The sequence below is a fragment of the Oculina patagonica genome, chromosome 4 (genome assembly GCF_052425735.1).
Source record: "Oculina patagonica isolate OP01 chromosome 4, crgOcupat, whole genome shotgun sequence".
Classification (NCBI taxonomy): domain Eukaryota; kingdom Metazoa; phylum Cnidaria; class Anthozoa; order Scleractinia; family Oculinidae; genus Oculina; species Oculina patagonica.
In genome coordinates this window covers 33,890,011-33,901,050 of record NC_135761.1, presented here as the reverse complement: position 1 = coordinate 33,901,050, position 11,040 = coordinate 33,890,011, and positions in this window count along the sequence as shown.

The window sequence follows — 11,040 nt, the reverse complement described above, 5'->3', positions numbered from 1 at the left end:
TTCTACGCCTAAATACACGCAACTATAATACACATTTCTTCAATCTTTGGAAGAAAGCACCTTAAGAACGCGTATAACTGAAATATGCCTGTGCATTTTAACAGGATGCCTTTTTACACGTAGAATTTTTTCAATTATAACCTTTTAGAAAACACAACACAAGCTTTGAAATCAAACGGATCGAACCTGCAGCAACCTGATTGGACTGGCAAGGACGAATCAGAACGCACCATTTTCGATCCATCTAACAGTCATAGGTGGATATAAAAACTGAGACTTGTCCAAACAACTTCCCCCTCTACCATTCCACAAAAAGCAACTGACGAGGATCGTAAGATCCGAAACCTAGGTCTTGCTTGAAACCTTACAACACAACAGATCGTTGATCTAAATGGAGAGCCCAATAGAGGACAAGTACCTTTCAGACCTCTCTCCAAGCATCCTTGGAAAAAGTCCGCTTAATACATTATACGACCAGCCTGGCTGTCCAAAAGAAGTACAAAGCGACAAAGAGGAAGATACGTACGAGATCCCCAGCTTCCGACCTCCAAAAGAGGACACCAAACCCAGTAGTGGGTACAAGAAAGCACCAAAGAAAGCAGATAAACGGAAGGCCACTGAAGCACTCCCTACCACAGAAGCTAAAATACAAAAAACGGAAATTTCCATCAGGAAATTAACCGAACATTTAGAAAAAAAGATAGATAAACACCTATCAGAAATTAACTTCACAGAAAGGAAGTCAGCACTTAAACAAAACAAAAAAGATACGATATACAATATGAACCAGCAGTGCCAAACATCAAACAAATTTTAATGAAATAACTATTCAAAGTGGCTATGAGCCACTAAACTCGGAAAATTTATTATTTATTTATTATGAAATATATTGTCTTTGTGTATGTGTACTCCATATATGCGCATGCGTTCAGCACAAAATTCCGTGTGCTTGGGTCTACGCCTGGAAGAATGCATACCACAAGGAGAACATTGGGTTTTCAGAAACAAATATATAGCCTTTGTGTACTTCATATAAAGTAACACAGATAACGTCGCATTTTAGCCAACCCCCTACCCGCTTTACAAGATTAATTGATTAATTCAATTTGATATTAATTAATTAATTCAATTAAAATGTTTACAGGAATCAATGGCAGGAGGGAAGGAGTGAAATCGGCCCACTCACCAAAACTCGGAATTTTCCGAGTTAAAAATGGCACATCATAGAGGAACAACCACTACTCAAACAAATCTTCAAAGATCCACCCATCATCTCCTTTAAGAAAGGAAAATCTTTAAAGGATATGCTCGTTAGAGCAAAAATATAAAGGTTATCAAATGTTTCACGCCGGTAGAGATTGTGCGGCCTGTCACGCCTTGCTACCTCCCATTGCATGCGCACGATCTTTGTAGAAGACAGTGCCATTTGGAATCCTCCAAAAGAGCTGGCTGGCTGCTCCCTCCGCAGAGAAAAGTAACCCGGGAAGCCTTAAATTCCTACCAACAAGGTGACAGAGCCTTTAGAAATTGTGTCACCCCCAAAGTAAGTAATTATGCGTTCAAAAAAAATGACATGCACTAAAGTGTGTACTGAAGTTGTGTTTGTTATTTTTCAGTTTCCTTTCTCCATCGATCCAATGGATTGGTTTGGCTTATGGGAGATGATCGATGCATATCTTTCATTTCATTCGCCGGATCTACCAATGATTATCAGTGCCGATGTCTTCTCCGCAGAGCCGTTACACATTGTACATAAATTTTGCTTTAAATCCATGGTGGACTGTATGAATCCAGTTGTAATTCACATGTACGCATTGCCTTCGTTATTTTGTTAATGGGCATTTGGAAGGCGTCGTTACTTTTACAATCGTTAGTTGTGATGACAAGTAATTTTTTTTTGTAATCTCATGTTATTCCCCTTGTAAATAGTCGTTCCCATCACATACATACATTAGCTCACACACACAGTGTCTCCATACTAACTTTACCTCCTGAATAACACTCGAATTTGTAATCTGTTTTTTATTACCGTAAGTCAGGCACGGATCACTAGTCAGGCACGGTTACCTAGTAACCATGACTGGAACTCACCCCAACACATTTGTATGACGTAAGAAAGCTTGTCTGAACTTGCCCTATTGTTTTTCGAAGCCTATCCATGCATACCTACTCACTGTAAGTACCATTTAATGTATGCAGTATTGATTTTCCATGACGTCATTCAGAGGTCGTCACTTTTCATGCTAATGACATCACTTTACATGGACCCTACACAGAATCTCATTATATACCCACTAAAACAATAGTTTGCGTGGGCTCCACGCCTGGAACGTGACTCTGCGAGTTTTTTCAACCTTGCGCCATTTTTTTATGCAAATTCCTGAATACTGCAATCTGATTGGTCCATTCAAATTTCTCATGCGATGCACCGTGCTGTGATTGGTTACAGGCTCGTTGAGCGTGCTTTACTACTCCAAGCACACGTATCTCCCTGAAAGTCAGTACAGCTTAGGAGGAAAACATAAACGATGGTTAATACACCCCTTAGTCAGTCACAGGCAAGGAAGAGGAGAATTGAGTTGTTCGAGGCTGCATGCGAGATCCACGGAGGAAGAAATGATTGACTTGCAGAACACCAGGAGAAGTTGGTTTGTGTGAAACCACTGTAAAACAATGATCTAACAAAATACTAGTTGACGTATTTTCTAAAATCCAAAAAATAAAAGATAAGGTTCTGCCTAAAGTTTATAAAACATAATTTAACTGAGTATGAGACATTTGATGTAAATATGCTTAGGAGTGTTGCTGTGCACTATAGTGGAGGAGTAATGGAAAAGAGGAAGTACCCTGCAACATATCAGGATAGCTCTAACAAAAGAAGTAATTCAAGGGTAGGCTACAATAAAGTAAAACCAATTCTTAAAAAGGGGCGCCGCATAGCTTACAGAGGAGTGGCATTTATGAACAAAGCAACTATTACGGCATATACTCTTCAGCAATGGATGGATGACATTTACTGTGAGGGAGGCCAAAGTGATGTCATATTAGGTGAAGACTTATGGCTTCACTTTGGTGACAAATGTGAGATTTAGGAAGACAGCAGATCACTTTTTTTCTCGTTGCTTGTCTCCCTTCTTATAAGTATATGGTAGACGAAGTTTAATGGCCAGGGAAGAAAGATAGCCATTTTTCACTTTCTCCGAGTAAATGATGAAAACGTTCATGAGCTTCTAGATTTTGATTCGTGTAAAAGGGATACTCAAGATTTTGTGGACGGTAAGGATTCTGATAATGAGAATTTCACGCTAAAAGCGGAAAACAATGATGGATTTGTACAATCACAAGAAAAGGAAGAAAAGGCAGAATCAACCAGCAAATAAGGGACCGGTCATAAAGTACAGGAGGGGGTGGGCCGGAAAAAAAGTGGGGGTGGGCCATTATTTTTGTGCACGTAAAAAGGGGTGGGTCAAGAAACATCATGCAATACATTAGGGGTGGGTTATGAACAATTATGCTTCAATTTTATTAGCTGCAGATATGTATATAAACAAAATTTAACACTTAAATAATTTAAGTTTGGCAGTAATGTAGCTTGATAAATGACTTGGAATAAAACTGCTCCTTATTACACCTCCTGGCTACATGGGCAGCTAGTTGTTTTTACGAGAATATGTCAACAACCTCAAAACCATTGCATGCAACAAATAGTCTACATCAGTGAAGTCATCCTCAGTATTTGTGTCACTGTCTGTTTCTAAATTAGGGTTTAAAGTATTACAAACTTGAATAGCTTCTTTTGTGAACATCTTTTTTCAAAAAGTAATTTTAACCATTTGACATCCCTTTTCCCCATTTCTGATATGGCATCTTTACAACACGCAAAAAAGCCAACTGACTTGCGTGTGGTAAATATGCAGTAAATCTACATTCATCTTGTGGTGCAAGAATGTCACACAACGAACACAGGATATAGCAGTATTCCATAAAGGCGGTTTTGTGCACTCGTTCATGACTGTCTTTACTTTCAAGACACGTCAATGTATGAAGACATAATGGCAGTAACACAAAAGCCAAGTTGCGAGTTCCGCAAATATGAAATGAATGCAGCTATGTTAAAATGGAATGAAGACAAGATTGACGTCAAAGTTAAAGATGTAGCTTATGGAAATGAGGTGAAGGATGCAGTAGTTTCAATAATAGACCATTTAGAGCAAGATTTTACGAACATCATAGTCGCCGGAGAACATTTGTGGGAAGAATATGGTGTTCTCCAAAGAAAGGTGGACCAGGTCCTAGTATGCATCAACGAGCTGAAGTGGCCACCAGTCAAGACTGACATCCTTCAGATGCAGAGCCTGGTGTGGGAAGCAGCAATGTAAAAGTGAGATATAGGGATGCCGAGATGGCTAGAATCCTCAATTCTGATCGTGTGAATAGAATTCACAGAGCAAGAGATGACAGTGGCCAGAATGAGGCAGAGAGATCGAATGCATGTATTGGTGAAGCACTGGTTGATGGTGGGGCCATGCGCACAATGGAAGTTCCATGACGCGCTTGATGGACTGACACAAGATGAAATTACAGCACTCTCACTTGATGACATAAACGCGATGAGCTGGCAATGGAACAAAATGCAAGTACCGTTGCCCAGAATGTGGCTGAAAAAATCAATCACAAGCCAGGTCCAGCTGGAGATTACATGCTATCATTTCCGTGACCCACACAAGAATGCACAGTTTTTCTTCAACACAGAACAACTTCGCCAGTTTGTTTCGGCACCAGATTCAAAGAAGAAAGACATACTAAGATCTGCAAACTTTAAGAAAATAGATACGTTTAATGGAAGAATATGTTCAGGTGGGACAGCTCTACTTGGAATATATAAAAGGTGACTACCAGAACACAAACAAAACCCTCTGTGGGTTTTGTGCTAAATTTCCCTGTTCAGCTCCAGACTTCGAAATACGTCCGAGGCCCATGCCAAATCACAAAGCTCTACCAGTATTGTGTTACTTGCCCTTTAACAAGACCCTAAAGCCAAAGATGATGATGGAGATCCTTCTGAATCAGTGGACAGTGATGTCTCTGATGATGAGGATGATGTAATTTTATTTGAGGTTGGTGAGCCCAGTGACGACGATGGAAGTGACTCAGAGAATGACGAGATATTACAGCCTCGTAACTCCAGAACTGGAAGGTCATGTACAACATATTTGACCCGTCTATTCTATGGAGACTCCGATTGTTACTTTAAAAAGCAAGGTTAATGGTATTTTATCTATTATTTAGGGGGGAGGGGTCAGTGATTTTTGTGTCAGGATTAAAAGGGTGGGCTACATTTTTTGCGTTAACTAGGAAGGGTGGGCCATTAAAACTTTGTCTACTAGAAAATCGATTTTTCCGGCCCACCCCCTCCTGTACTTTATGACCAGTCCCTAAGATGAATTTGCCACAGAAGAAGCTGAAGATGACGAAAAAGAAGAAACACAATACGGCGAAGATGGACAAAAGGAAGAATTACAGTCGTCCTTTCCCACAGGCAAAATATATCCTGATTCAGTAAGTTCCGATAGCGATACAAGGGAAAGTGAAATGGATGAAAATGCGAAAACTTCAGGTCATCAATCGTGTAACATCAAAAAAGAAAAATTGTGTCCAACCAATGATATTTTCCACAAATATCATAAGATCATTGACCTACTTCCACGCCATCTTTCTGGTCCTGGAAACCCAACATTTTTTCAATCCTACCTTCAATCTGTGTTTCTGGATCTGTCAAATGTCAGTGTGGAAAGGCACAACATACATTCTTCATCTGCTGGGACAACTGTATACAAAGATGCCCGAATCAGAGCTTTCGTTGCTGTGTGTTTTCCTCCCATTAAAGTTGGAAGCTTTGTTGGAGAATGCAACAGCTTTACGTTTGAGGATGACGTGTTGCCACAGTTTACACGAATAGAGTAATCGCAAAAAATTCCTCATTCCAATGAAACACGCTGACTACGCAAGAATTATAGCATAAAAATTATATTCTTAGGAGAGAAACTGAACTCACTTGACCAGGTATCTGAACCACTCAGAGATAACTGATATTGCTTTATCTGTTAAAGGGAACATACTACAAAAGTAAACTACTAGAACCTTGAAAAGGGCTATGCAATTAAAAAAGTCTCTTTTAAAAATACTTTTTACCTTGTTTCTTTTAAGGTCCACCTTCAGGCTTGCTTATGGGAAAATAGGTTTTTTTCAAACTTTTGCCCCTCTCTGTACCAGTACTAGCCCTCACTGGCACAGCAACAACAGCCACAAAGAGTCATATAATTGATATCTTGGGTCTGTCCAGCTCAGTTACAATAGAAAGCAATCCTGACAGACCAAATATTTGTTATGCCTCTCATGTTCGGCCAGATAGAGGTGAGACAAATTTCAGACAAATCAATTTTAAAACCAATTGTGCATGAACTTAAACTAAAGAAGAAAGAGATGCCCCTTACTCTTATATACGGAAGTCTCGAAACTATAGCTGATAGTTTCCTGTATTTTACCTCTCACATGGGTAAAGATCAATATTACTCTTCCTCAGCTGAGCACTCTGCAAAAACAGGGTTTTTACACAATACCATGCTCAGTACCCAGAGCATGAACGAAGCAGAATTAATGAGGAATTGGTCAATGGAACTTTTACCCACCGTGTACTATTTGTCACTGTGGCATTCGGTCTGGGCATTGACTGTAATGATATAAGGAGGGTGGTACACATTGCCTTTTCTCATTGGTCTGACATAGTTAGGCTACGGATAAAAATTGCCACCCAAATGGCAATGATTTTTTGTTGATGTCGAAATCGTGCCTATGTTTAGTTGTCTGCTGTCGCTATCAAGATGCTTAACATCTTTGGTAATTGAAAATTGAACGTGTGTTTCAGTAGATGTATCATCATAACGACTGCATGTTTTATCATATCAGGAGCATATAATTTCATGGAAATCCTGGTTCAGGCATTAAACGTACACATTAGTACACGAAGCAATACAGCCGTAGAGCAATACTCTGAGTACATTTAAAAGTTATTTTCATGAAGGAAAACCAGACTGGATGAATGTTATCGCTATACGTCTGTAATTTGATGTAATTAAGACGAGATTTTTTTGAACTTCGAGCAATGCAAGAGGCCAGCGGTCAAAAATCCCATAAGAACTTGCGCGCGCATTTCACTTTCGATCAGAACGCGCGTCCATGTTGTTCGATGAGAAGGGAGAGCGCGTCTCCACAAACTAAACTAGAGCTTCTCTTAATTTCATTGGAAAGTGAATTTCAAAAACTAGTGGCAGATACTTGTAAAGACCTAGCACCTTATGGTTCTCTTCTGATTCACAGTTTGTGCTCTGTGAGAGGCAAATTACGCTTACTCTTTTTTAGTAACGCAATTCGTTGTGACACTTTTTTGCTAAGGTCATCAATATGTTCAGTAAAGTTTAGGTGGCTGTCTAGTTTCACTCCAAGTAGTTTCTGTGACATGACTTGTTCAATCTCGGTGACATTGCATGAAATTTTAAGGTCCTTATCTGGAGCTTTCTTCTCCAGGCGTTTGCCAGTAACAAGCAGACTTTTCGTTTTGGAAGCATTGAATACCATCCTATTTTCGGACTTCCAATCCGCTACCTTGTTAATGTCATATTGTAGCCACGGCTGAATTGTAGCAGAGTCAGTCACACTTCTCCAAGAACAGACCGCGTTAAATGCATATCACGACGTTTTATAGTCCTTTATCTAATTTCTATCGGGGCCAAATATCAGTTTACATACTTGGAGTTTCTTCTACCAAAGTAATTGCTTCATATCCGTTCGTTCAGATGGGTAAAAAGCGAAGAGAAAGGAGAAAAGCGAACTCTCCATTCCTCCGAAGTTCAAAAAAATCTCGTCTTAAATGTGTTACCGGTAATACTTTTGCAGACAATATTTCCATGAGTTTTACTATTTCCGAGAAAAACTGTCAATATATCTTTAACAGTTTCAAAACGGAAAAATTTAAGCTACCTTTGAAGGTTGAAACAGACCAGTTTGTCATTTGTTTGGTTTTATCAGAGTGTCTTTCTGTCAAAATTTGTTGCATTTCACCCTCGGACAGTGAAGTGAATGGTGATGGCGCTGATGCCGAGTCTCCTCTTCCGTTGTTTTCTCTTTTTCTGCCTCATGTAAGAACTCTAGCCCAAGAGAAAAGGCCACAAAATTGTCTTTGTTTTGGTACTGGTGGGCTGAGTCTCTGTTTGTATCCATTATTGTCACGAAATATATTATCCCTGCATAACAATGGCTGCGCGAAAATAAATTTCTGGCAAAGTAATTTGCTCACACTATCAGCATGCACTACCATCTTCTCGACATCTGCTTTCAGTTCATTCATTTTTTGTCTTGTGCACATTTTGAGTTTTTTCTTAATTCTTCGCTTCGTTCGTTTCGATGCATTTGCAAAAGACGATGGAGGTCGTCCAACTGAATCAGTTTTCACCGATTGCAATATTACGGGAATATTATGACAGAGGAATTGATTTTTAGTGCAGTGTAGATTTTTTTTCGCTAGCATACTCATTCCCTTGTGATATCCTCGATCCTTGAGGGAAATTTGCGATTCTACCCTGCATTTTTATGAACTTTATTTATAAGAACATTGTTAGAATAGAGGTTTAGCCTTAAATGGTTCTGTTTCACCTTTAGAATTCTTGAACACAAGCACAATAGCATTCTTGGGATTCCCATGGATTTGTTGATCACAAATCGATCCCCGCGTGCGAAATAAATATTATTTATATTTCTTTTCAGAGAATATTCTCTTAAAACCTTGTTGTACTGAGGATTACCCACCTAAGGCAATTTATTTTATACATATTACACTCGATACTAACATTCTTCAAGTCAAATATATTTGAACCGGTTGTTTTTTCTTCAACTCAAACTTGTAGGCTAACGCAATGTCAACAATAAAACATTGGCCGTTCAACAAGGATCAGCTTTCTTCTGGTAAGTACTGAGTTAATGAACATACTGTCATTTCGAACTTCATATATAGTGATTTTACTTTGTACGACATAATGTTCTTGGAACTGTGACTTTTGCTCAGCAATTACGCTTCTTTCGCAACGGAAATAATTGCCTCTAAATTGAATAATGAAGCAACGTGTTCAACGCTTCATCCTTGATTATTTGCGTTGTGTACCAGACAGTTATCATTACGAATCAGTCCTTTAAAGAATAAGCTTGCTAGTGCTGTTTAAGTTGATATGATTTCGTTTTGAACCGGTTATACGATTGCAATTTGAAAATGCGCGAGCTTGGTTTGTTTATATTGAAATTCGATAGCTGCTGCGATCGAAAAATTCTTTCACGTGCCAAGATTCTTTTTCGACGCGTCGATGCCAAGCTGAAAATATTTCGCTTGCACGCTTTGTATTTGGACGTCGATATTTTATGGTTTTGTGAAACCGTTATGGCCAGGTCACATCATTTCCATTCTTTTCTCAGAAATATAAAGCTATTTCATTTTAAACACTGTTACTGAGTACTTGTCCACTTGGAATGACAACTTAATCGATCTGTCGGTTTTGTAAATGCCATTTATTTGCGGTTTCTTATAGGTCAGTATTTGTTTGGGTTTGAGGTAAAACTTTCCTTTGATCAGAAATTCTTTTTCCTTGTTTTAAACATCAAAATTCCCGCCTTTTTCCTGAGCTGGTGACCGTCACGAGAAGGGTGCCTCCTATGAAGAAATTTGCAAGGAGATTCTGGAAGAGGAATTTGAAAAGGAACAGCAGGTAGTTTTAAAAAATGCTTCCAGTAAATGATCTATTGGCTGTTTTGAGGTTGAGCAAGGGACCAGGTAGAGTTTTATATTCAATTAAATTGAGAAATAATCATCACAACAAAGGTCATGTTAAAATTAGTAACTTTTTCAAGGCCTGAGCTTTCAAATAGTTATGACTGTATCAAAATCCAAGAGTTAGGAAGGGTTTCGGGGAGGGTCATACATTGTTAGAGAGGATTGTAAGGATGCTGATCCATATTTGAAAGGTTGGAACTTGATATATATTCAACTAAAAATGTGACAATGTGTTTCTTATTCAATTGAATGAATAACTCTACCCAGCCCCCAGCTGCTCGCCTCACTTCAAATGCCTCGTATCTGGGATTAAAGCCCCTGTAAAATGTTCATTTTGCATTGGAACACTCCGCTAATAGATATCTTGCAAAACAAGAGACAAAACAGCTTGCTGACAACAAATAAGTCAAGAATGGAATACCGCACAGACTTGAGACTTAGACAAGTTATTTCTATATTAAATTTTATTACATCCATTTTGAAATCACTGGTGATCCTTGCAATCTGATTGGATCTCAGCAGTGCGATTTATTCACAAATAATTATTTGCACCACTTTGTGCTCTAAATTGCATCTCTACTGCAGCCAATGAGAAAGGAACAATTTTAAAAACCTGTTACTGGATCAATATTTAGCATTTTATACTGACTAAAATCCTGTATTTGCGAGATTAAGAGCGAAGGCACAGATTTTTGAAGCAAACCTTGTCCACGGTCAAAAATAAAACCCTCCTTTATTTTTAATTTTTAAACAGGTTTAGGTGAGTTTTTAAAGGTTTCGGGGTTTATTTTTCAAAATACCGCCGACTTTCGGAAATATTTGAGAAAATCGATTTCGCACTATTGAAGGCTAAAAATAGCCGAATTAAATAGCAAAATTAAGCATTCGCAAAAACGTTTTCGCGTTGTTGATAGAAGTTATATCATCGAGAATTAGAAACATATACTTAAAGTTGAAGAATAAATCAATGTTTTTATGCCTGTGTTTCGGTTTTAGATTATACTTTTCACAGCGAAAGTAACGCTCTTTGATGACAATTTTGTAACTGCCTTAGTAAATACAGTTTCATCTCATAATAACAAGATTACTTTTCGATATGTGGCCATTCTTTAATCGGCTTCATTTTATGGCTATAAAATGCCCAAAGACTCTTCTTTATCTACATA